We start from the raw sequence: 27451 nt of genomic DNA on the forward strand, positions 1-27451 counted from the left end.
GAAAAGACTGTCCCCGCTCAATGGACTCCATTTGCGGTATTGGCGTTGTAATCTCCCCCTCCTTCCTTCTCCCATCTATTGTCCGCGTTAGACAATACCAAGTAATTAATAAGCAAAGTGTTTTATGAAGATCTGAGAGGAGCGAAGATTACCATAACCTTTCAAGTTTACTTAGCTTGTCATGTAGAGATGGCTCCAGTTCTTCTTGTCTAGCGCTCTGATTCATGAAGCTGAAAATCTAACATCAAGTTCTCACGGTTGGTTTGAACTAAATAAATTTCAAGAGTGTTGCTGCAGAATTTTTTACGTAAATATACAGGATCTTTCAAAAAGAATATACGTATTACAAAGTATTATCTTGGCTAAACTATCGATCGCCGAGCCTCGGCCCGACTATTGGCGAACACATAGTCTAGTTAATATTAATAGCCGCTAGATGTCAGTTCTCTTCTGTTTTGCTTGGTAACCGCCATATGTTTAAAATGGCTACTCCGCAGCAGAATAATTTTGTGTTCTTGAGTTTCCGCAGTGCAATTCCGTGATTACAGTGCAAAGACGTTTCAGGCTGAGATACGAAATTGATACTCCGAAACGGTGGAGCATTCGCAGATGATATCGACAGTTTCTAGATACCGGATATGTATGTAAAGGAAAGAGTCCTGGCCGCCCTCGTGTTCCTGAAGAAACTGTTGCACGAATTCAAACTGCTTTCCAACGTAGTCCTTCAAACTCAACCCGTCGTGTAGGTCGGGAGTTACAACTGGCTACAACAACAATTTGGCGTATTTTGAGACGTCGGTTGGTTATGAAGCCGTACAAGTTGCAGCTGTTAAAAGCTCTGCGTCCTGATGAGAAAAGCAAACGTGTGGCATTTTGTAACGAGATTCTTCATGATATTGACAATGATAACACTTTCGCACACCGCGTCGTGTTCAGTGTTGAAGCGACTTTCCATGTAGTCAGGTAAACAAACACTATGTTCGAATTTGGGGTACAGAACCCACATGTAGCCACTGAGCATGTGCGAGATTCGCCCAAAGTCGATGTGTTTTGTGCGATATCCGGATCACCTGATTAAGGCGCATTCTTCTTTGATGGAAACACGGTCAACGGTCAGTAGTATCGCACTATGTTACAATACTGGTTTTTCCCGAGGCTGTACCCATGGTCTAGGGGTAGCGTCTTCATTTCATAATCAAAACGTCTTCGGTCCCGGGTTCGATCCCCGCTACTGCCTAAATTTTGATAAATAATCAGCATTGGCGGCCGAAGACTTCCGGCATAAGAAGTCAGCCTCATTCTGACAACGACCTTGTCTAAGCGGGCGGAGGAGCGCATAGAGGTTCAGGCCATTTTCTTGTCCTAGGGGTGGAAAATTGCCCATAAAGGCGGAAGAATCAGCAATGATCAACGACATGAGGATGCAGAAGGCAATGGAAACCACTGCATTAAAGACACGTATCGTGTATCCACAGGACATGTGGCCTGTAATTGAAGAAGTGTCATGATGATCTCTCCATTGGCAAAAGATTCCGGAATAGTCCCCCATTCGGATCTCCGGGAGGGGACTGCCAAGGGGGAGGTTACCATGAGAAAAAGATTGAATAATCAACGAAAGGATAACGTTCTACGAGTCGGGGCGTGGAATGTCAGAAGCTTGAACGTGGTAGGGAAACTAGAAAATCTGAAAAGGGAAATGCAAAGGCTCAATCTAGATATAGTAGGGGTCAGTGAAGTGAAGTGGAAGGAAGACAAGGATTTCTGGTCAGATGAGTATCGGGTAATATCAACAGCAGCAGAATGAATAGGAAGGTAGGGCAGAGGCTGTGTTACTGTGAACAGTTCAGTGACCGGGTTGTTCTAATCAGAAACGACAGCAGACCAACACCGACAACGATAGTTCAGGTATACATGCCGACGTCGCAAGCTGAAGATGAACAGATAGAGAAAGTGTATGAGGATATTGAAAGGGTAATACAGTATGTAAAGGGGGACGAAAATCTAATAGTCATGGGCGTCTGGAATGCAGTTGTAGGGGAAGAAGTGGAAGAAAAGGTTACAGGAGAATATGGGCTTGGGACAAGGAATGAAAGAGGAGAAAGACTAATTGAGTTCTGTAACAAGTTTCAGCTAGTAATAGCGAATACCCTGTTCAAGAATAACAAGAGGAGGAGGTATACTCGGAAAAGGCCGGGAGATACAGGAAGATTTCAATTAGATTACATCATGGTCAGACAGAGATTCCGAAATCAGATACTGGACTGTAAGGCGTACCCAGGAGCAAATATAGACTCAGATCACAATATAGTAGTGAGGAAGAGAAGGCTGAAGTTCAAGACATTAGTCAGGAAGAATCAATACGCAAAGAAGTGGGATACGGAAGTACTAAGGAATGACGAGATACGTTTGAAGTTCTCTAACGCTACAGATACAGCAATAAGGAATAGCGCAGTAGGCAGTACAATTGAAGGGGAATGGACATCTCTAAAAAGGGCCATCACAGAAGTTGGGATGGAAAACATAGGTACAAAGAAGGTAGCTGCGAGGAAACCATGGGTAACAGAAGAAATACTTCAGTTGATTGATGAAAGGAGGAAGTACAAACATGTTCCGGGAAAATCAGGAATACAGAAATACAAGTTACTGAGGAATGAAATAAATAGGAAGTGTAGGGAAGCTAAGACGAAATGGCTGCAGGAAAAATGTGAAGACATCGAAAAAGATATGATTGTCGGAAGGACAGACTCAGCATACAGGAAAGTCAAAACAACCTTTGGTGACACTAAAAGCAAAGGTGGTAACATTAAGAGTGCAACGGGAATTCCACTGTTAAATGCAGAGGAGAGAGCAGATAGGTGGAAAAAATACATTGAAAGTCTCTATGAGGGTGAAGATTTGTCTTATGTGATAGAAGAAGAAACAGGAGTCGATTTATAAGAGATAGGGATCCAGTATTAGAATCGGAATTTAAAAGAGCTTTGGAGGACTTACGGTCAAATAAGGCAGAAGGGATGGGCAACATTCCACTGGAATTTCTAAAATCATTGGGGGAAGTGGGAACAAAACGACTATTCACGTTGGTGTGTAGAATATATGAGTCTGGCTACATACCATCTGACTTTCGGAAAAGCATCATCCACACAATTCCGAAGACGGCAAGAGCTGACAATTGCGAGAATTATCGCACAATCAGCTTAACAGCTCATGCATCGAAGCTGCCTACAAGAATAATATACAGAAGAATGGAAAAGAAAATTGAGAATGCGCTAGGTGGCGATCAGTTTGGCTTTAGGAAAAGTAAAGGGACGAGAGAGGCAATTCTGACGTTACGGCTAATAATGGAAGCAAGGCTAAAGAAAAATCAAGACACTTTCATAGGATTTGTCGACCTAGAAAAAGCGCTCGACAGTATAAAATGGTGCAAGCTGTTCGAGATTCGGGAAAAAGTAGGGTTAAGCTATAGGGAGAGACGGGTCATATACAATACGTACAACAACCAAGAGGGAGTAATAAGAGTGGACGATCAAGAACGAAGTGCTCGTATTAAGAAGGGTGTAAGACAAGGCTGTAGCCTTTCGCCCCTAATCTTCAATCTCTACATCGAGGAAGCAATGATGGAAATAAAAGAAAGGTTCAGGAGTGGAATTAAAATACAAGGTGAAAGGATATCAATGATACGATTCGCTGGTGACATTGCTATCCTGAGTGAAAGTGAAGAAGAATTAAATGATCTGCTGAACAGAATGAACAGCCTAATGAGTACAGAGTATGGTTTGAGAGTAAATCGGAGAAAGACGAAGGTAATGAGAAGTAGTAGAAATGAGAACAGCGAGAAACTTAACATCAGGATTGATGGTCACGAAGTCAATGAAGGAATTCTGCTACCTAGGCAGTAAAATAACCAATGACGGACGGAGCAAGGAGGACATCAATAGCAGACTCGCTATGGCAAAAAAGGCATTTCTGGCCAAGAGAAGTCTACTAATATCAAATACCGGCCTTAATTTGAGGAAGAAATTTCTGAGGATGTGCGTCTGGATTACAGCATTGTATGGTAGTGAAACATGGACTGTGGGAAAACCGGAAGAGAATCGAAGCATTTGAGATGTGGTGCTATAGACGAATGTTGAAAATTAGGTGGACTGATAAGGTAAGGAATGAGGAGGTTCTACGCAGAACCGGAGCGGTAAGGAATATGTGGAAAACACTGATAAGGAGAAGGGACAGGATGATAGGACATCTGCTAAGACATGAGGGAATGACCTCCATGGTACTAGAGGGAACTCTAGGGGGCAAGAACTGTAGAGGAAGACAGAGATTGGAATACGTCAAGCAAATAATTGAGGACGTAGGTCGCAAGTGCTACTCTGAGATGAAGAGGTTAGCACAGGAGAGGAATTCGTGGTGGGCCGCATCAAACCAGTCAGTAGACAAATTCATTTTCAACAAGACGGGGCACTCGCTGACTGAAATGGCCACGTGCGTGAGTATCTCAATGAAGCTCTACTGAACCGTTGGATTGGTCGTCAAGGAGCTGGCGACTTAGCATGTCTCAGATGGGCTCTACGGTCACTGGATTTGTCACCCTCTGACTTCTTGCTGTGGGGTTTCATTAAAAACAACATTGGTGTACTACCACTCCCACAGAACCTGGAAGAGATTAAGAGCCGGATCACAACATCAGTGACGAAAGACATGCTCACCCGAGTATGGGAGGAATTTAGGTATCGATGTAATATGGTTTGTATCGCTGATGGAGGACATATTGAACATCTGTTATCTGAACTTGAGAGATTCGTAAATATTTGTGTAAAGTTTGATATGCCTTGAAGTTTAATAAATATTTGCATTCTAAGGACCTGTATTCTTTTTGAAACACCCTTTATTTTCCACTGATTTTCTCACTTTTTAGTATATCATACAGTATTTTGATTTTTCTCATTAACAAAGTCGAAATTACATTATTCGCACCTATTATTCGAAATAGCCGATCACATCAGAGGCAAGCTCACAACTCCCACAGTCTCCGAGAATAACAATATTCCAAAAGGTTTACGATTTTTCCTAACAAATGAATTCCTACTAGTCTTCGTTACGTTATTAATTTCGTGTATTATTTCATAAATGAATCCAGGGACTGCGTAATTAGTAATTGAAATTCTAAGTGTCTAAATAATTCGTAATTTCAAATGTTTCTAAAAATATTTTAAAAGTTCATTCCGATCTAGTACTTATCGATAATAACATCGGAAGTACAATATTTTATAAAGTATTTCCTTTTCATAAATTTTAGCTAGAAATATAACATACCGTGTAAGATTATATGAAAGTTTTCAGAAAAGCAACTGATGGGCGAATCCAAAATTCGAAAAATAATACTGGTATCGACAACTACTGTTGAGGAAAGGTAATGCTGGAGGAGGATGTCCCGTTACAGTGTGCAGATTCCAGCCTTCGTCGCCGACGAACAGCAGTCAGCATCGGTGCGTGAACCCAGAGCCTGCTGCGAGGATCCCTAAGCAGGAGCGTTCGCTGAATGGTCGTTGAGGAGGCAGTTGTCTGTCGGTTCTTCTAGGAGGTGAGTTGCACGCCTGTTTTCCCACACACTCCTCCACAATCACCGTTCATCCTGTGGTGCAACACAGATGCCGCGGCGCTGGTTTTGGGCAGTGCAGTATTGCTGACCACATTACACTCGCAGTCTACCCACAGCAACATGCGAATAGTTACCCCTTCCGTATATGATCCCATCTTTGGCCCAAAGCCAATGATCATGCCCGTTTGGGAGTCAGATAAATCACTTCGTTTCCACGTTATAACAACTGCTGCACTGTTTTCCACGTCCCCCCGCGCACTTAATATACTCACCACTGTCAGTGCTGCCATCTGCCGTCTGTAAGTGGCTGTTGCACGTTGATGTCGAACATAGGTGGTGGTCGCATTAATGTGACTAGACTGTGTAGTAGGGATAATAAATTATTGCATTTGTTGCTGTTTGCAGGTTATAATGAATCCAGAATTGGTACATATATCTGCCACCACTGCCAGAAACGACAGCTCTAATGTGGCTTGGATGATAGATAGAGATACACCATTTAACGCTGCTTCATTTGTACACGAGATCTCGTCATACGTAGTGGCTAATGAACAGTGATATGCCAGTCACTCACCAACCCATGAGAAGATGTATTCTTAGTGGGTGAGAGGTCCTGCGAACGTGCTAGCCAGGTAAACAGTCGAAGACCCTCTGTTAGGAGGAAGGACAGGTTGTCTCTGGCCACATCTGGTTTTGAGTTACATTGTTGAAAGGTAAGGTAAGGTCATGGTCTCCACGGAAGATAGGCCAAAGTAACTGATACGCCCGCTAAACCATCTGGGCACAACAGGTAATTATGAATCTGAAAACGGCCAAATAGGTTGGGATCAGTTTCATCTTCTAATTGTAATTTATTGTATTTAATAACACTTTTACAACCGAAGTGACATGTGGCCGGACCTTCACCGAATGCAACTCTTTCACGGCTGAAGGCCTCCAAACAAGAAATCTTAACAAATCAATAAGATAAAAATCCAATTAAGATAGCAATAAAACAATTAAAAGAAGGCATCGCCGAAAAGCAGATAGAACAAACATATGCAAGGTGCAATACCAATGGCTGAAGGCCACAATTAAGTTTCAAAATTTTAAAATATATTACCGTAATATTTTAAAGGAAGAAGGCCGCAAGGTTTAAACTTGAAAGATAAATTTAAGAATTAATTTTGCAAAATTTTTAAGAAAAAAGGAAAATAACCATAAGCTTGAATTTTAAGCAGCTGAAAACAGATAACAAAACACCGGTGGCATTCAGAAGCCTCCAGGGAGGTCGGTCTACCCACGTTCAGTTAGGCGATACAGGTGGTGAGCCCAACTACACTTGATCCGTTGGAATCCAAACAGGGGGCAGCAACGAACCGACCGACACAACGACTTGCTTCCCATCAATCAGTACATGAGAACTCAAACAGCAAAGGTTACGGGCGTAATTCTCCACAATCAAATATGTAAAAACTTCTTTGAAGTCATGGGTCAGTGAACCACGAAGCTCGTAGCGACCAGACACCTCCACACACGCTCCGACACTGCGTAGGGACCGGCAGCGGACCTCGTAACTGCAGTGTGCGGAGATATCTTCCCTTTTCCACAGTAACCGACCGACTGCCTGCTGTTCCGTCCGCAACTGCTGCTCCGTCGCGACTGCACTGCTGGTACGTCTCCCACTCACATCCAGACACACGACGGCGGAAATGTGGTGTTACCGCCAAACACCACACTTGCTAGGTGGTAGCCTTTAAATCGGCCGCGTTCTGTTAGTATACGTGGGACCCGCGTGTCGCCACTATCAGTGATTGCAGACCGAGCGCCGCCACACGGCAGGTCTAGAGAGACTTCCTAGCACTCGCCCCAGTTGTACAACCGACTTTGCTAGCGGTGGTTCAGTGACAAAATACGCTCTCATTTGCCGAGACGATAGTTTAGCATAGCCTTCAGCAACGTCATTTGCTACGACCTAGCAAGGCGCCATTATCAGTTCCTATTGATATTGATTCATGTACCGTCAAGACCGACGTTCTTCATTAACGGATTAAAGTTAAGTATTCCACCAGCTATGTCCGTTTTTCTAAATTCTAATTTCCTTGTCCTGTCCCAGACCTCACGCCAGCCTGCATCAGCTAAAACGCGTGCCTTTCGGCCTCCTTCTAGTAACACGGTGTTGGCTCTCCTGTCAACCAAAACATTGGCGACGAGGCACAACCGCGTTCTTATCAATATTGCCCTGATTTACTTGTGTAATGACTTCGCCACAATCTCCAGATGTACTGTCCGTATTTTATAGCTTACAGAATCAGCAGACGCAGGCATTACTGGATGCCCTTGGACAGCTCGTCCAGGGTCAACGCGTGATGCAAAACGATGCGGCAGCAGCCACTCCACCGCTAACGCAGCCACAACACGCAGTTGCAGCGACCTTTTGATGCTGCACTGGAAAGCTGGACGGAGTGGTCACGCCAATTTGGATTCCATCTCGCCGCCTACAGAATTCAAGGTAACGAGCGATAACCTTTTTTGTTATCATCAGTCGGGGTGACCACGTACCCTGTGATAGTCAAATTATTTCCCCGACGCGATGTAGCAACTTCATCCTACGACGAAAATTTGTCTGCATTAGATGCATATTTCAAAGAAGCAGTCAATGTAGTTGCGACAAGGTATACCTTCTTTCGTACAAAACGTATGGCAGGTCAAACTAATCGGGAGTGGGTTGCAACCTTGCAAGGCCTTACTAGGGATTGTGCTTTTGAGTGTCAATGTGGACTCCCTTATTCAGATACTATGGTACGTGATCCAATTGCACAGAACGTTTATGATGTTCGTATAAGGGAACAGATGTTGAAACTAGTCAATCCCTCCCTTCAACAAGTGATGGACATATTGGATTGGCAGGACCCACTTGACTTTGCTCAGGAATCATTTGAAACATCATCAGCCGTGTGTCAGGTTAACCGGCTAACGCAGCCACAACACGCAGTTGCACCGACCTTTTGATGCTGCACTGGAAAGTTGGACGGAGTGGTCACGCCAATTTGGATTCCATCTCGCCGCCTACAGAATTCAAGGTAACGAGCGATAACCTTTTTTGTTATCATCAGTCGGGGTGACCACGTACCCGTGATAGTCAAATTATTTCCCCGACGCGATGTAGCAACTTCATCCTACGACGAAAATTTGTCTGCATTAGATGCATATTTCAAAGAAGCAGTCAATGTAGTTGCGACAAGGTATACCTTCTTTCGTACAAAACGTATGGCAGGTCAAACTAATCGGGAGTGGGTTGCAACCTTGCAAGGCCTTACTAGGGATTGTGCTTTTGAGTGTCAATGTGGACTCCCTTATTCAGATACTATGGTACGTGATCCAATTGCACAGAACGTTTATGATGTTCGTATAAGGGAACAGATGTTGAAACTAGTCAATCCCTCCCTTCAACAAGTGATGGACATATTGGATTGGCAGGACCCACTTGACTTTGCTCAGGAATCATTTGAAACATCATCAGCCGTGTGTCAGGTTAACCGGCTAACGCAGCCACAACACGCAGTTGCACCGACCTTTTGATGCTGCACTGGAAAGTTGGACGGAGTGGTCACGCCAATTTGGATTCCATCTCGCCGCCTACAGAATTCAAGGTAACGAGCGATAACCTTTTTTGTTATCATCAGTCGGGGTGACCACGTACCCGTGATAGTCAAATTATTTCCCCGACGCGATGTAGCAACTTCATCCTACGACGAAAATTTGTCTGCATTAGATGCATATTTCAAAGAAGCAGTCAATGTAGTTGCGACAAGGTATACCTTCTTTCGTACAAAACGTATGGCAGGTCAAACTAATCGGGAGTGGGTTGCAACCTTGCAAGGCCTTACTAGGGATTGTGCTTTTGAGTGTCAATGTGGACTCCCTTATTCAGATACTATGGTACGTGATCCAATTGCACAGAACGTTTATGATGTTCGTATAAGGGAACAGATTTTGAAACTAGTCAATCCCTCCCTTCAACAAGTGATGGACATATTGGATCGGCAGCACCCACTTGACTTTGCTCACGAATCATTTGAAACTTCACCAGCCGTGTGTCAGGTTAACCGGCCCACCGGGCGAGCTGCACAGAGCAGTAAACAGCCCTCGCGCCCGGCCTGCCGCCAGGCTCTCAGCGACGTGTGCCGCGCAGGCAAGCAAATGCAGTGCTAAAATCATGCCCACGGTGTGCTGCTGGACATTCGCGTGAGAATTGCCCATCACGCCAGGCTATTTGCTTTTTCTGTAATAAATAAGGACATGTTCAGAGTGTTTGCCAGAAAAAGCTCAGATCGGACACTCACAACCATTCCAGGCCCTTTGCTTCGCGCCAAATTCGAACCAAGGATACTCAGGATCGTGAAACTTAGCCCATGGAAATTCATGTAGTTCATTCCACTCCGCCCAGTGCCACTCTCTCTAACAGTGACTGTGTTCATCCCACAAATAGTGTGCATCGACATCGCCGGAAATCCCGTTAAGTCGCAAGTGATTATGTGCCAGTGTCAGTTCACATTGCACAAGACAGTCGCTCTTGTCGTCAGTAGGACAATAAACTTTTTGTAGACTTGGACATTAACGGCAAAGTGATACCATTCCAGCTCGATACCGGAGCTACAGTTTCACTGATCAATCATGACATGTACAAGCAGCTGGGCACACATCCGTTGCATGCCGCAAATGTTAACTAGTTATTCCGGTCAAGATATCCCTGTGTTAGGACAGTGCAGCTTTCTTGCAACATACAAAGGACAAACAAAACTTGTGTCATTTTACGTCCTTTGTTCTTCTTCTGCGGTGAACTTGTTTGGTTTCAATTTATTTCAGGTGTTTAACTTGTCTATAGTAAATCAGGTCCTATCAGTGAACCAGACTGTGCCTTCAGACAGTGTTTCTCGGCTATGTGAAGAATTTGCAGACATTTTTGCGCTAAGAACTAGAAAGCACATTTGGAACTGAAAGTACACGCGCAACCGAAATTTTTCAGAGCGCGCAATGTTCCCCATGCATTGCCTGATGAGGTCACAAAAACATTACATGATTTGGAATCACAAGGTGTAATTGAACATGTGCAGGCTTCTCTCTGGGCATCACCCTTAGTAATTTTGCCAAAACCTTCAGGAAAATTGAGACTTTGTGTAGACTTCAAGGCAACAGTGAATCCACAACTAGTGATTGCTACTTTTCCTTTACCCCGCCCGGAAGATCTTTTTGACAAACTGTGCCCGGGTAAATATTTTTCGAAGTTGGACCTAGCAGATGCGTACTTGCAAATACCGGTGGACGAAGACCCCCAGCGCGTTTTGGTGGTTAACACGCATCTTGGTTTGTATCGATTCAAACGACTGCCATTTGGGTGTGCATCCGCCCATGCATTGTTTCAGCAATATATACAAACTCTTTGTGCATCGCTCCCTACTGCAGCAAACTATCTGGACGATATTGTGATCCCCGGAAAGACGGAAGAAGAACATTTGGCCAATCTCAGAACATTATTTCAGGTCTTGCGACAAAATGGTCTTCACTTGCGGAAGGACAAATGTGTGTTTTTTGCTCGTGACTTGCCCTACCTGGGACATGTACTTAATGTCCAAGGCATACATCCTAGTCCCGAGCACCTCTGTGCCATACAAGACTTGCCTTCGCCGCAGAATTTCAAGCAGCTACAGAGTGTGCTGGGAAAAATTAATTATTATCACCATTATATCCCACACGCCTCTTCCATTTCAGCTCCGCTTCATCGCTTACGCCGTAAAGGTGTTCCGTTCGTCTGGAGGACGGAATGCGAACGCACCTTTTGCCAGTTCGGCGTTGCTTTCCAATACTTGCCTTACGCCATTCGATCCCCAGAAGCCCCTTTTGTTGATGGTGGATGCATCGGATTTCGGGATCGGTGCTGTGCTTGCGCACAAAGATGGATCGCACGATCGCCCTATTGCCTTTGCGTCCAAATTGCTCTCGTCTGTGCAAAGAAATTATTCACAGATCGCGAAAGAAGCATTGGCTCTCGTATTTGGTGTTACAAAGTTTCATGATTTCTTGTATGGTCGTCACTTTACCATCATCACAGACCACAAACCTTTGACATCGCTTTTTCATCCGAACAAGCCTGTACCTCCACGTACAGCGCAGAAATTCATTCGATGGTCTATTTTCCTCTCGCAGTACCGCTACGATATCTTGTATCGGTCCACTGCTAAGCACGGAAACGCCGATGCGTTGTCCCGTTTCCCTGTTGCTGAGGATAGAGTATTCGATTCCTCCGAACTTGCTTGCATGTTCATTGATTCAGCAACTGATGACGTGGTCGAATCGTTTCCGATTGATTTTCGTCGTGTAGCTACTGCCACAGCTGCCGACCGTGTCCTTGCTACCGTTCTGCGTTTTGTTGCTACGCAATGGCCCCTGTCAAAGTCACGGATCGGGGATCCGTTGGTTCGCCGATTTTTTGCTCACAAGGAGAGATTTTTTGTTCGACGTGGTGTTTTGCTGTTGCGTTCTGATAATGATCAGTCCAGGGTCGTGGTCCCACGTTCGTTACAGTCCTCTGTCTTACAGCTTCTCCACCAAGGACATTGGGGTATAGTGCGAACGAAACAACTTGCTCGTCAGCACTGTACTTGGTTCGGAATCGTTGCCGCGATTACGAATATGTGCTCTTCGGCATGGTGTGTGCCGAACAACAATCAGCACCACCGCAGAAATTCTTTGCATGGCCGAAAGCCACTTCTCCTTAGCAACGCTTACACATTGATTTTGCTGGTCCATTCTGGAATGGTCGATGGTTGGTTGTGGTGGATTCATTCCGTAATTTTCCTTTTGTTGTCCGGATGACTTCCACGACATCATCTGCCACCATCCAAGCGTTATCTGCTATCTTTTGCATTGAAGGTCTTCCACAGACTATTGTTTCCGACAATGGACCACAATGCATGTCCGTAGAATTTCAGTCATTCTGCAGGGCCAATGGTATTCAACATCTGACGTCCGCGCCATTTTCGCCATCGTCAAACGGTGCCGCTGAACGATTGGTCAGGACTTTCAAGTCACAGATGTTGAAGTTGAAAGAGTCGCATTCTCGGGAGGACGCGTTGTTGCTCTTTTTGTCCTCGTATCGCTCTCAGCCCCGAGATGGTCGCTCGCCGGCTGAGTTGCTCCACGGTCGCCCTCATCGAACCTTGATGTCTTTGCTACATCCGCCGCGTCAGGTTCCTGTGCAGCGGCAGACACCTGCTTTTGCTCCAAGCGACGTTGTCTACTACCGAGGTTCACGGCGTTGGCTCGTAGGGCGCGTTCTTCGCTGCCTCGGACGCGCTATGTATCTGGTTTTGGGGGTCTCTGGTGAGGTGCGTCGGCATCTCAATCAGCTGCTCCTCTGTCGTCGCATGGGATCTGCCGCTCGCCGTCTGCTTTTAGCGACGGTGCCGTCCGGTCAGCGCCCTGGGGACCCATCTACTGGCTCGCCTCAGCCCCAGGTGTTACCGACGCTGCCTTCCATTTTGCCCCATGGCGACGCGCCGCCGCCACCGCCGCCGCCGCCTGTTCTCCCGCCGGCGACGCCCGCAGTGGACGCGTCGCTGCAACCGCCGGGCGCCTCCCTGGGTCACGCGCTGCCGATCGCTTCCCGTGACCAGCTGTCCTCCGACATGGAACTCTTGCCCGCTCCGGACCATATGTCGTCTTCGCCCGACGGTTGCCCTGGCCCGATGGAGGTCGACCCTTCGGCCCCTCCCGTCTCTCTGCGGACGCATACACCGCATGTTGGCGTGCACCCTGGAGCAGGTTTTCAGGCGTTACCTAGCTCCCCACGGTCCGAATGGCAGGGTGCGGGTGGCACAGTCTCGCCTGTTGTTAGGCTCCCCACCTCGTCACATACGTCAACATGGGGTCCTCCCTATGGTGGGCGGGAGCCTTATGCCACAACCGTACGCCGGTTTGCGGGGGAGGAATGTGGTGTCACCTCCAGACACCACACTTGCTAGGTGGTAGCCTACAAATCGGCCGCGGTCCGTTAGTATACGTCGGACCCGCGTGTCGCCACTATCAGTGATTGCAGACCGAGCGCCGCCACACGGCAGGTCTAGAGAGACTTCCTAGCACTCGCCCCAGTTGTACAACTGACTTTGCTAGCTGTGGTTCACTGACAAAATACGCTCTCATTTGCCGAGACGATAGTTTAGCATAGCCTTCAGCTACGTCATTTGCTACGACCTAGCAAGGCGCCATTATCAGTTCCTATTGATATTGATTCATGTACCGTCAAGACCGACGTTCTTAATTAACGGATTAAAGTTAAGTATTCCACCAGCTACGTCCGTTTTTCTAAATTCTAATTTCCTTGTCCTGTTCCAGACCTCACGCCAGCTTGCGTGAGCTAAAACGCGTGCCTTTCGGCCTCCTTCTAGTAACACGGTGTTGGCTCTCCTGCCAACCGTAACAGGAAATACTGGCTCGGACCCAACCATGAAGAGGAAACACGCCCACTGTTTCCGTGCACCAGGAAAGGACCGACCCGAGTTCCCAAAGTTGGTAATTGAAGGAGCGCAGAATCGCTCGGAGAACCAGTTACAAGTCGCCCGATGAGACGACCGACCTCTCAGATGCAGTATACGCCGACAACATTTAAAATGTCAAGGAAATAATGCCAACTACACACACAACCTGTCAAACACTTGCACAAAGACCCAGACGATACCCAACAGTAACTAAGCACGCACGAAAACAAAATCGGGAGTCGATGCACGCGCGCACACGCACACACACATACACACACACACACACACACACACACACACACACACACACACACACACACACACAGCCGACTCATGAAGGATCGGTGAGCCAAAACGCGTCGTCCTGTAGGACGACCGACCGACGATCCACCTAGACTGTGGCTCGGCTCAAGTGATGCATGGCGGAAATGGTCGGGCGACCCATGTGGACGCCGACCTGACTGCTGATCGAACCCGCATTGCAACTCCCGACTGGCAGGTCCGGACTGCGCTCCAGACGCTTTCCAACTGACTGGCCTATCCGAACTCGCAACCCGAAGTTCCGACGCGAACTCCTTACAACAGACAACGACCGGGAAGTAATAGCAGTCAAGCAAAGATACTACAACAGGGGATATACCGATACGCACCGCTAGCGGCGCTCACGGTCAGTGACAGTAATAATTTAAATTAACATAGTGAGCTGGAAGTTAAATACAGGGTGTCAAATACATGATGGCGGGAACATGAGCCACGTACGGCTCAGAAACCGGTCTGAGCACGTCAGAAATGAACGGACGAACCAGAGATGATTGTGTCATCTACCCAATGGCAGACTCTACTACCAAAACAAGCGTTGAACTAACACACTAAAGTCTAAAGAAACGGACACACCTGACTAAAACCTTGTTTCGACCCCCCAGGCACGCAGATGTGCTGCAACGTGACATGACATGGACTCGACTAACGACTGAAGTTTTGCTGGAGAGAACTGACACCATGAATCTTGCACGGCTGTCCACGGTTTCGGACATGGATTTCCAGGAGCAGTTTCTTTTCTCCTCGCTCTAACATCTCCACTGTTTTTCTGTATATAGGAAAAGACTGCTGCGGATGGAAACCTGTGACTGAAACTGTAATCCACGAAGGTAACAGAGCATTGCTTTATAGGAGGCAAATCCTGTCTCGTAGCAGGTAGCTCCATCTTCTCCACTGGCTATCCTGACAATCAGTTGTGAACACTGAATAGGAAACAACGTTGCGAGACATTCCACCTGTGGTCCGTCAGCGTACGAAGTCACATTTGCTGCCGAAGGGGTGGCCTTTTGGCATGTGCTACCACCTTCAATTTTACGCTCTGTACCTTCGTTGCACGACGTTTCCGGGCACTGGTTCCTATAGTCGATTAAATCCTTAAGACACCCTCCACAGCCCCTCTAAGTTCATCTCAATATTTCTGCGACATCCTGTATACGTCGCTAACAGTAAAACCATTCTGATTCAGCGTGGATTCTGTTCGTAGCTAAGAGATAGTGAGCCGTGCTGCGGCTCGCATTGGTGGCGTTGCTAGGTTGACATCGTTTAGTTGGTATAGTTACGGTTGTCGTCTTCTTCTTGTGTTCATTGGCGCGACACCGTTAACGCTTGCTAGTGGCAGCTGCGGCGGCTATCGATGTCTAGTAACTGTGGTACTATCTTTGGGGCGACGTTGAGGTGTTTCCGTGTCGTGTGAGTCGACAGATCAGTTGGGGATGGACAAGCAGCTACGTCCGCGCATCGCGACAACACACCGGGACCACTGGCGGCACACATGCATTGCCGGATGGAAGGGCTGTAGTCGCGAGGGGTACAACCTCGTTGTCAACCGGAACTTGATTCAAGTAGTGAAACTTCCACCTTTGTGAGATCTCGCCATTTGCTTACGTGTTGCTGCTCGCAGTGTCGCCAAGACGAAGAGCAGCGAGTTGAGTGTTTGGGGAAGGCAAAGCTAATTAGCCTTCCTCCACGGCTTATTTTAATTGTTGCATTCTATATGTTATCATTTGTGAAGATCAACCAGTGGTATTTTCCCGCCTAGTGGCCACTAATGCCCGAGTTACCTGCCCTGGAGCTTAGTGTATGTTACGGCAGTGTATTTTTCCTCACCTTGCCGCCGTCGTCTGGTAAGGCGTGTAGTTCAACAGCTTCCTGGCTCCTGACGACAATGGCGGAGATGGCCATCGAAAGCTCGAGGATTTTATTCGAATTGACGCGGCTGGAAAACAGATAACGTTTTATTCGGCAAATGATTATTGGTCATGCGATTAAACTGCCTGAATTACCAGCTCGTGAAGTGAATGCTACCCTTGGCTGCCTGTCTCACCGCTTGCGGAGCTCTGAGGGACTGTCCCAGGTCGATCCTTGGAGCAACGTCTGCCCCTCCCCCCCCCCCCCCCCTCCTTTTCCCCTTGGTTTGGTCATATTTGATGAAATTTTTCTTTAACTATTGGGGCCTTTAGCCGACAAATGGTTCAAATGGCTCTGAGCACAATGCGACTTAACAGCTGTCATCAGTCCCCTAGAACTCAGAACTACTTAAACCTAACCAAGGACATCACACAAATCCATGCCCGAGACAGGATTCGAATCTGCGATCGTAGCATTCGCGCAGGACATTCTGACTACTGTTTCACAGTATATTTATTCCCCAGTTAAATTCTTGGTAAATAATCAAAATGGCTCTGAGCACAGTGGGACTTAACATCTGTGGTCATCAGTCCCCTAGAACTTAAAACTACTTAAACCTAAATAACTTAAGGACAGCACACACATCCATGCCCGACGCAGGATTCGAACCTGCGACCGTAGCGGTCACGCGGTTCCAGACTGAAGCGCCTAGAACCGCACGGCCACACCGGCCGCCAGCCGAGAAATAGTTTGTGTTTGTTGTCATTAAGGCCTTCAGCCGTGGGTGTTCCTTGTCTTAAAATTTTAATTAGGTAGTTGTATCCTAGCAGTTAGATTCTGATTATTGGTCTTTTAAAAATATTTTAATAACTGTAATTGGAGGTTTAAGTAGTTTACCTGGTTCTGAAAATTTCAGTTCAGGCCTTCAGCCGTGAAGCAGTTTTAAGTTACCACAAATGGGGCCTTCAGCCAAGAAATAATTTTTAATTTGTTGTCATTAAGGCCTTCAGCTGTGGAACGCTTCTTAATTTATTGGCTCCTTTTATTTGTTGTTGTTTCCAAATAAACTGTATGTGGTTGAGAAACTAACCAACAGTAACTGATTACGGCCCCGTCCGCAATAGCAACCGAATCCTGCCTTCCCTTGAAAGAGCTTAACAATTACGGCTGCACTCGGACGAAAAAATATTTTAACAATGTAGAAATTAAATAAGAGGCAAAGTAATAGAATCGCTAATTAGTTGGCATCTTCACGTCAAATAGGACGTGTTTCATTGTGTAGAAGTTACAACGGTCGTGTTAGCCGTCTTCCGCCCTCTGCATGTAAAGCCTATGCTGCAATGCATCGTAGCGGATAAGCGGAAAGCATTCAGACTGACGCACGGATGAGCGCTTTACAGCCAGGTGACACCTGTCCCTGCTCGGCGCTGATTTCTTTCGCGGACCATAAATTGGCACTAAAGCCTCGATGTCGGCGCAAGGTCACACGAGGATTCGCATTGACTGCGTGGCGCCGGGCCGTGGGGCGAATACTGCCGTTGTTGTCTGCTGGAGGGGATGCGCCCCAGAGGACAATGCATCATAAATCACCCCCCGCCCCCCCCCCCCCTCACCCCTACGTACACCACCATACTGAGGGAGCCCGCGCCGACTGTCTGAAAGCCAACAAGCGCCGTGCCATTAGGAACGCCGGCGTATGACGCATCTACATACGGCGGGCCGCCTCATGTCGCTAAAAGCGCCGCCGTCGCTTGCAGCCGCGAGGTTGTTCTCCCGCGATGGATGGGGTGCGCCCCGTCACGAAACAAGGGCCTCTGCGGAAACTTGCGCGCATCTCGACGCTCGACAACGCGCCGGCTGCGTCGTCCGACCGCACTGGACGTCACACCAAGAATAGGCAACACCGTTACACCGTTACACCGTTTATGCACTATTGGAGAAAAACACACTACGTCTTTTTTCTGATACGGCACTGGCCATTAAAATTGCTACATCACGAAGATGACGTGCTACAGACGCGAAATTTAACCGACAGGAAGAAGATGCTGTGATATGCAAATGATTACTTTTACAGAGCATTCACACAAGGTTGGCGCCGGTGGCGACACCCACAACGTGCTGACATGAGGAAAGTTTCCAACCGATTTCTCATACACAAATAGCAGTTAACCGGCGTTGCCTGGTTAAATGTTGTTGTGATGCCGCGTGTAAGGAGCAGAAATGCGTACCATCACGTTTCCGACTTCGATAAAGGTCGGATTGTACCCTGTCGCGATTGCGGTTTATCGTATCGCGACATTGCCGCTCGCGTTGGTCGAGATCCAATAAATGTTAGCAGAATATGGAATCGGTGGTTTCAGGAGGGTAATACGGAACGCCGTACTGGATCCCAAAGGCCTCGTATCACTAGCAGTCGAGATGACAGGCATCTTATCCGCATGGCTGTAACTGATCGTGCAGCCAGGTATCGATCCCTGAATCAACAGATGGGGACGTTTGCAAGACAACAACCATGTGCACGAACAGTTCGACGTCGTTTGCAGCAGTATGGACTATCAGCTCGGAGACCACGGCTGCGGTTACCCTTGGCGCTGCATCACAGACAGGAGCGCCTACGATGGTGTACTCTACGACGAACCTGGGTGCACGAATGGGAAAACGTCATTTTTTCGGATGAATCCAGGTTCTGTTTACAGCATCATAATGGTCGCATCCGTGTTTGGCGACATCGCGGTGAACCCACATTGGAAGCGTGTAGGAAGCGTGTATTCGTCATCGCCATACTGGCGTATAACCTGGTGTGATGGTATGGGGTGCCATTGGTTACACGTATCGGTCACCTCTTGTTCGCATTGACGCCACTTTGAACAGTGGACGTTACATTTCAGGTATGTTACGACCCACGGCTCTACCCTTCATTCTATCCCTGTGAAACCCTACATTTCAGCAGGATAATGCATGACCCCATGTTGTAGGTCCTGTACGGGCCTTTCCGGAAACAGAAAATGTTCGACTGCTGCCCGGAGCAGCACATTCTCCAGATTTCTCACGAATTGAAAACATCTGGTCAAAGGTGGCCGAGCACCTGGCTCGTCACAATACGCCAGTCACTACTCTTGATGTACTGTGGTATCGTGTTGAAGCTGTATGGGCAGCTGTACATGGACGCGCCATCCAAGTTCTGTTTTACTCAATGCCCAGGCGTATCAAGGCCGTTATTACGGGCAGAGGTGGTTGTTTTGGGTACTGATTTCTCAGGATCTATGCAGCCAAATTTGGTGAAAATGTAATCACATGTTAGTTCTAGTATAACATATTTGTCCAATAAATACCCGTTTATCATCTGCATTTCTTCTTGATGTAGCAATTTTCATGGCCAGCAGTGTATTATACGGAAGGTTCTATGACAGAGTGAAACCACAACAAGTTGCAGGTTTCGGGATATTCAGCTCTGAAGTCCAACCACAGGAAAAAACAGCCAAGATATTGAGTGTAATAAATGACATTCAACAGGCTCCTAACCTTTATTAAATACTTTTAATTGACTTTTCAAACTAAACACTGACGTTAAAAGCCTGATAAAATTATAGTTCATTACAAGGGAGTGCAATGAAATTGGGTAACTTAGCTGTCCCATTGCAGGTGTTACCTGTATAACAGTCTTTTTTCATTGATCTAAGCAAAATTTTATGTGCCATTCACAGACAGAGCCTTGTAGAGTTTAAGTAGAATTTTGGGGTAGCACATCTATCTTGTAACCTCACTGGAATTTCTAGATATCTGTGTAGCAGTTGGTAAATTCTTGTAAAAAATATAGGAAATAGGGGGAATGAAGCACAGCATTGATTCAAGGCTAATGTTGTGAAGTTCAGCTTATAACCTCCTCCTTCCTAATCTGCCTACTGGACTGCGATATAACTGTGATTGCATACGCCTAATGAAATTTTACAGTGAGTAAGGATATCGTTGCCAAGGGAAAACAACACCGGTTGGTTGGAGGTAAGTGTACAACAGGCCCTTCTTAAGGAAGAATCTATTCTAAACTCAAGCTAAATAATGACAATAATTTTGAAATGGTTGGAAGACAGTGCAATCGCTCACGAACCACTGAGAGGGGAAAAGGGTACTATGTAATAGCTAATACAAAAAATAATGTTAATACAAATTAATACTCATTAGCTAAAAAGGGGATAATTAAATTGTCGCTACCCCAGTCAGGCAATGAGTCCCGGAATCTTAAGAAAGGTAATGGCAAATAAATTTAATGAAATAATCACTGGCACGGCAAGAGAACACTGTCACGATTTCCCACAGCACAACAGTTCACGAGAAAATAAATGAATCAGAAAGCACTGAGTTTATCCTCAAATACTAAAATTTGAAAGTAAAATTGTAAGTAGACTGTATAGGTTTTTTTATTGGTAACGCCACATAGCGCTCTGTATGAAAATCACTGGCTGTGCTGTGTGCAGTCTGTGGCTAGTTTGCATTGTTGTCTGCCATTGTAGTGTTGGGCAGCTGGATGTTAACAGCGCATAGCGTTGCGCAGTTGGAGGTGAGCCGCCAGCAGTGGTGGATGTGGGGAGAGAAATGGAGGAGTTCTGAAATTTGTAAGACTGGATGTCATGAACTGCTATGTATATTATGATTTTTCAACACTCTTAAGGTAAATACATTGTTTGTTCTCTATTAAAATCTTTCATTTGCTAACTATGCCTATCAGTAGTTAGTGCCTTCTGTAGATTGAATCTTTTATTTAGCTGGCAGTAGTGGCGCTCGCTGTATTGCAGTAGTTCGAGTAACGAAGATTTTTGTGAGGTAAGTGATTTGTGAAAGGTATAGTTTAATGTTAGTCAGGGTCATTTTTTTGTAGGGATTTTTGAAAGTTAGATTGCGTTGCGCTAAAAATATTGTGTGTCAGTTTAAGCACAGTCTTGTATAATTGTTCAAAGGGGACGTTTCATATGTCGACCCTTAGCCGAGGCTACCTCACTGGAATCTTCTGATTTTTTCTTGTAGTTTGTGTAACTAGTGTAGCTATTATTTATTGCTAGCGCGTAATTGTAGAGAGAATCTCCTTTGTAGTTGCAGTTTTTCATTGTTGTACAGTAAAACAGGTGTGGCACGCATGTAAATTTGCACCAAGTATTTCGCACCTTGCAATTAACTAGATATTATTTTCAGTGCTATGTTAATGTGTTCTCTTATTTTTGCTCTTCAAATTGTGTTTTTCTGTGTTGTCGTGTGAAATATTGTGACAATTATGGCGTGTGAAAAACGTAACACTAGGCTCCAAAGTAAATAGAGAAATAATAGTGACGACGAGCGTAGCTTTCCAGCACCGCTGTGTAATGAATTAACAGACATTCAAAATAGTAATTTGGTAACTGTGCATAGGGAAATGGAGCGGGCGGCAAATAATCGTGTAGACAGTGAAACAGGTAGTGATCAGGGAAGCGTTATCGATCGATCGGTCGGCAACAGCTCGCCTCAGGAATCGGGAAAGACAGAACACAATATTGCAAATACTGTAGACTCAGGTTTTGGGTTCTCACCGTTTTCTCAAATGAGTCAAGAAACATTTTCCGCTTGTCAAAATGTGAATGTTGCCGGTGCAAATTCACTGCCGAAAAGCACTGAGGAACATGTTTCAGACACCAGTGCATTGTTATTACAATTAATGCAACAAATGGGACAAAAGCTTGAAAAGTTAGACACAATGGAACAAAATCAGAGACAAACACAGCAACAGTTAGACACAATGGAACAAAATCAGAGACAAACACAGCAAAAGCTTCAAAAGTTATACACAATGGAACAAAATCTTTACACCATGCTTGAACAAACACGTAAAGATTTAACTACTGAGTTACATAAAATCGAATCGAAATGTCATAAAGTCTGTAACGACGTAAAAACACAAATTTGTGAGCATTTTCAACCTATTTTTTCACGGCATGAAAATGCATTACAGAATCACGAAGCAGCCAAAAAAGAACTGCAAATTATTGTTCATGAAAATCATGAGACCTTGCAAGCTAAATCTGACTCAGTTGCATCTACCGATTCGGTTACGCAACTTGCAAAAACTCAGGAAAACTTAAAGGACACAGTAGAAAGACACATGGAGGAAATTAGTTCATTGTCAGAGAAAGTAGTTGAACTATCGAATCAGCTAAATAATTTATCTACGAAGGTAGATGATAATCTGAATGACACAAAACCGGTAGTCTTTAATGACACAGAAGAGCGCGAACAAATTAGGAAATTCAAACAAAATCAGAATCAAATTAATACGCAACACCAAAGAGAAATCCGGGAAGTACAAGATCAGCTGACACAAGTAATACAAAAATTACATATTTCAGAGGACACTCGCGCTCCAACACGGGAAGAGTGACTTAGAAATACGGAACAACCACAAAATGATAACACAAGACACTTCGGAAATTATGAAAGAAATTGGCAAGGTACACCGAATTTTGAGATGGAACCGCCGAAACTACGTAACAATGACCGACATGCGACTCGCCGACATGATGATTTTGACTATAAGCTGTTCATTACTACACGTAAATTCAAAACATTTAAGAATTCTGGCAACGACATTCATCCACAAGCATGGCTCCATCAATTCTCTCATTGTTTTCCTCCCAACTGGTCGTTAGAACACAGATTAGAATTTATGTGTGGCTACTTAGAGAATGAACCAGCTGTAAGAATGCGATCGGTCATGCACGATTGTCACAGTGAAGGAGAATTTTACCATGCCTTTCTCTCAGCATATTGGTCTCAAGCTACACAAGACCGAGTGAAACGTTAGCATCAGGATCATGAAACACTTTGAACAATCTGAATTTTCCAGTCTTGTCAAATATTTTGAAGACATGTTGCATAAGAATCAATATCTTTCAAACCCATACAGCCCTTCAGAACTCATCCGCATTTGCTTAATGTAATTGCCTGAACATTTAAGAAATATTATTTTGGCAGGACGTTGCAAAGACGACATTGAAGCTTTTCAGGGACTCTTACAAGAATTAGAAATTGACACAGACAGTCGCGGGATGCGAAAACAGGTAAACAATCACTACAGGTCACATCTGTCACAATTCCGTGACGACAGAAACAATAACTGGGCATGACAAGTCTATTCTTACAACGCAAATCGTGACCAAAACAGACACCACCCATATGACAACCACTGGCAGAGTAATAATAGTTACAGAGAAAGATCGCATTTCCGTGGTAATGAATATGACAGAGATAACCACAGAAACAGACAATACGGCAACCAGAACTGTTATTATCACGGGAGACAGAATAACTTCAGATGCAACGGTCCACCGTGCAGTGATAATTCAGGGAGAAATTCTCCACCACTTAACCGACAAGAAAGAAACTACAGGAACTACCGACATGACGACAGACGATATAATCGTAACGACAGACTTGAATTGCATCAGAACTGGCGAGACTCAAACAGAGCAGGGTACACACGACAAGGTGAGTTTGTAGAAGTTAGGTTTCCTAACCCTAATAACGACGCGCGCCAACAAAGAGACAGACAATGACTCCCACTACAGGCAGTCACGTGCGCCGGCTGGCTCAGAGAAAAATAACGTAGACGCTAACCTTGAGACAAATTTTAGTATTCTTTAATGACGTATACCGCATGATAATTGCGTTCAAGTTAATTTGCTGCGTACTGAGAAAAGGGTAAAAGATTGCACCACATGTCACATGTAAAACCGTTTATTGAAAGATAATCTGCTTTTTAATTTTGTCTTTGCCATAAAACTTTTCACTTCACATTTCTAGTATGCTTTGTCAGACTTAAGAAACTGTTAACATGCAACAATGTTTGAAGTTAAATATCCAGTCTAGAACCTAGGGAACATTTTTAAACAGAAATTATGAATGCATTGTTATAGTGAACAGACGTCACAGTGTTATTGTGTGTGTACATTCTTGCTTGTTAGTTGCACGATTACGTAATGACTATAAGGCTCACATACTTAGAACATTTATCAGTACTGCCAATGAGATTTTAATGCAACATTTTGGTTTGCTTGAAAATACATTCTGGATTTAAAGTACTTTCTGTGAGATACCAGATGACACAGTGGTTAGTTTATGTGACAGCTACACGATTTTATCACGACGCTAGTAATGATTGACAATTTACAATGTTGCTTTTGCGGTCTTTCTGTTTTATATCTGCACAGTTTTCCTGAATTATCCTGGAAAGTAAAACATGTTTTAGTAGTAACTTTTGTGATATAGCTACAATGAGACAGCCTTTTCCGTAGCACAACAATATGTTACAGCACAGTACTTTCTTCATCACGGCAATAAACGTAATAACTAAGATATCTGTACGCAAAGCATTTCATTTTTGTTTATCATGAGGTAAGTACATTGGCTTCTGCAGAACTTAGCTTTCGGAGGACAATAACTACGACACTTCCACAGAGATTATCTTACAGCAAGACACAAATTTAGCGCTACAGGACACGTATTTGAGTGATTAATTTTGCACTTAAATCATTTATTCTTAAAGATATTTGAAGTACAATGATACAAAAGTTTTCCGTGATACATTTCATTCCATTACTGTAATCTGTAACACCTGAGGGTATAATTACATTAATTCTGAGGGGGGTACACGTTTACTTTGTGTACCATGTGTTTGGCAAACACAAGGAGCCCTAGCTAATATGGTATTTGCTTATACAACTTTACACATCGGTACCATATTTCTCTAACACACAAATTACACAGCTATCTGATCATTTAACTGAGAGATAAACATTTTTTTTTACTACATCAGTGACACATGTTTACGCAATTACACAGTTGGGTAACTTCACACTTATGAAATTGTATTTTGTCTGTACTTTGTGAACTGTTCATATTTTTTTGGAACCATTGTGATACTATGAGAGCTTTGAATGATTTATTTGGTATGGGATCATGATTTTAAAGTACGTTTGAGGTAGATTTTTGTTAGGTTTTAATATTATTGCAGAAAGCTACACCTTTTTTGAGATTTTGCTGCAGTTTTATGATGTTATGATGACGATGTGTATTACGCTGTTGCGGTACGTTTATGATCAATAAGCTGATGCCATATGAGGAATCTGATTATGCTAGGTATTTATTATGATGAAATATTGAAGAAGTGTCGACGAAGATGTATATGTGTAATAAGGTAAGGAATAATGAGTAGTGGTTAGGGACTCTGACTTGTGAAAAAGTATGTTGGAAACCAAGAATCGTACTTTTAGAGTTATGAAATGTGTCTAAATGCATGAATGTATCACAATGCCAACGAATATTTTTTGGCACTGTTATATCTATAGGATTTTGTTTCTACAGATTTGTAACACAAATTCTAGACCTGTGAAATTTTGTATATGAGACTGTCACTGTAGTGCCAACTGGTATCGTAAATATTTCGGTAAGAAAGCCAAGTGACCTTGACGTAATGTGTCTTGAGTGGCCAGCTGTGTCAGACGCCTGGAGAAAATGCCATTAGTGTGTGCCTTTTCAGAGGCACAGGTAGAAAAAAAAGGGAGGCCATTATCCTCGCTATTGACATTCCTTTGTAGAAAGCATCGCAAATACGACACGCTCAAACTTGAAAACATATGATTATACTGTGGAGCTCTTAATTTATGATATTTACTAAAATACCTAATGAAACGATGAGAAACATTTCACGGCTATTGTCTTGCTAGTTGAGAGAAATGCCACATGGCTTGCTTTATGTATTTATTTACTCATTTTGTTTAATATCAAATTTCTAGCTGCACTGCAGCATCGGTTAAAATAAAATTTAATAGATGTACTAATATAAATATTTTATGCCCACATATACAGTAAATAATTTTATGATCTATTCAAAAAAAACGAAGGAGCATAAAAAGACATTCCCCTTCACAGGAATTGCATACAGAATTTTCTTTTCAACTACTTGGTAATTTTGTTGGTAGAATAACTTCTTGTGGTGCACCACTTTAATTACATAGACATTAAGATGTGAATATACATTTCCCTTGTCTGCATTGTTGTCTATAGTGTAATATTTTTTCTGCTTGAGCTATGTCATGTTCAGATATAAGTTATTGCGTTTGCTGCTGCTGTTTGCCAGGCATAGTGCTACTAAATTTCACTTTGTGTTACTCTGTTGAGCTAGTTTTACTACTGATTTATTTTTCTTGTTGCTGCACATTGGCTCATATTAGTTGAAATGTTGCATTGCTAGGTAATTTAGATTTACTGTAGAATGCTTTGCAATTTTCCATTTTCTTTTGTCATTGCTGTTTGTGTTAATTGTTTTGCGCTGCTGCATTACCTCGTCCCTTAGTTTAGCATCTGAGCTCAGTAGATTTAAGTTAGCTTAAAATGGGGTAGACTATATAAGAAATTGACTATGGACAATGGGGAAAGAAGTTATATGAAAATATTTGGGCCAAAATGAGTATTGTACACTGGGAAATAATTATTTTGAAAGAAATATGAATAGAATACAGAAAGCATGTATAGATAAGACTTTTTGGGAATAATGATGAATGAAGGGAGATCTCCAAGAAGCAAAGAAAGTTTTGTTTGCAAAATACTGCAGTAAAACAAACCCTGTCCTTTCCTTTTGTATTATTCAGCTATATGTTTGTGTACCCTTGTGTATTTGTGTTCATCCTGTCTTTATGTGTTTATCTGATACGATTTATGTTGCAGAATTTTTCTAATACTCAGCTACTTTCATTATGATGAGGAATACTGTTATCCTCAAATATAATTTGCATTAATAATATGTTATTTACTTTGTAAAGATGTTTAGACATTATTTGTTCTGTTCTGTTTTGTTGCTCATGTATGAAGTTGATATTTCAAAAGTTATTCTGATCTTTTATGTAGGTACTTGTAATTCCTGTAACACTGATGTATATGTTATTTCGATTCTTTTTTAAAGCCTGTATTACTACAAACGTTATCTGTATTATCATGTTTTTAATGATGTTTTCTGTATCTTTGTAATTATATTTCCATGTTATAAAATTTTAATTGTCACCAGATCATCATATTATCAACTTGTAAGTTACATTTCACTGCACACATTTCTGTTGGTCATAGTATATGGACAATATGTGAGAAGTAGGGACTGTTA

Source organism: Schistocerca piceifrons, chromosome 9 (assembly GCF_021461385.2).
Source record: "Schistocerca piceifrons isolate TAMUIC-IGC-003096 chromosome 9, iqSchPice1.1, whole genome shotgun sequence".
Taxonomy (NCBI): domain Eukaryota; kingdom Metazoa; phylum Arthropoda; class Insecta; order Orthoptera; family Acrididae; genus Schistocerca; species Schistocerca piceifrons.